The sequence below is a fragment of the Echinops telfairi genome, unplaced genomic scaffold, assembly GCF_000313985.2.
Source record: "Echinops telfairi isolate 266 unplaced genomic scaffold, ASM31398v2 ScPeMD7_7472;HRSCAF=8510, whole genome shotgun sequence".
Taxonomy (NCBI): Eukaryota; Metazoa; Chordata; class Mammalia; order Afrosoricida; family Tenrecidae; genus Echinops; species Echinops telfairi.
Genome location: NW_022111376.1, coordinates 70,901 through 71,752, shown reverse-complemented (window position 1 = coordinate 71,752; position 852 = coordinate 70,901).

Below are 852 nucleotides of genomic sequence, written 5' to 3'. Positions count from 1 at the left end.
AAGGAGGGGATGGAACTGCAGCCTTAGAGACTGCCTCTTCTTCAATGCCTCCTCCCTTGGAGGACGAACCAGCCTCTGTCCCCTTGTAGCCTCAGGCATGAATCTGCCCCTGTTCCTGCTCTACCTCTGTGGGGGGCGAGGCAGACCAAACATCTACACACTCCTCCTAATTTCTCGCGTAGGGCAGGCCACTCAATCAGAATGCCTACATCAACAACAATTGTTTCTGGAAGTGGAGGTGCTGCCCACCTTGGACGGCTAGCCCTGAGTGGGAAGGAGGGACAGGCCTAAGGGCATCGTTGGCGGTTATGAGCTCCTTATCGCTTAATGTCAAGGGGGTTGGGGTGGTGCCGGGGCAGTACTTCCTTTCATCCTTAGGAAATAGGCTCCTTTCCTTTTTACATGGGTGGCCTTTCTCCTGTCCGTTGGCTGTGCAGACAAAGCACCTGTTGCCTCAACTTCAGATCCCCCTGCTTACATGGGCTGAATGGGACCTGCTCTGGGGCACCCAGAGGAGCCCCAGTCTCAAATTGAGGTGTAGGGGATCATTCCCGGAGTAAGTCAGGGAAAGCAGAGGGGTGGGTTGGTGCCTTAGGGAGAAGAGGTGTCTTCAGGAGACAGCTGCACCCCCGCTTCCCCCCTCCGCTGACTAAACCTGCAACCACTATCTCTCTGCCTCATGTTTGTGATTATCAACACATTTCTGTTCATGTTTGAGCTCCATTAAGTTCTGACATTGAAAATCCACATCAAAAATCCAAATTTGCTGTCATTGAGTCAATAATAGCATAGAGCTAACAAACATATCGGAGAGGAGAACTGCCCTGAGAGTTTCCCAGCTGTAATTTTTTT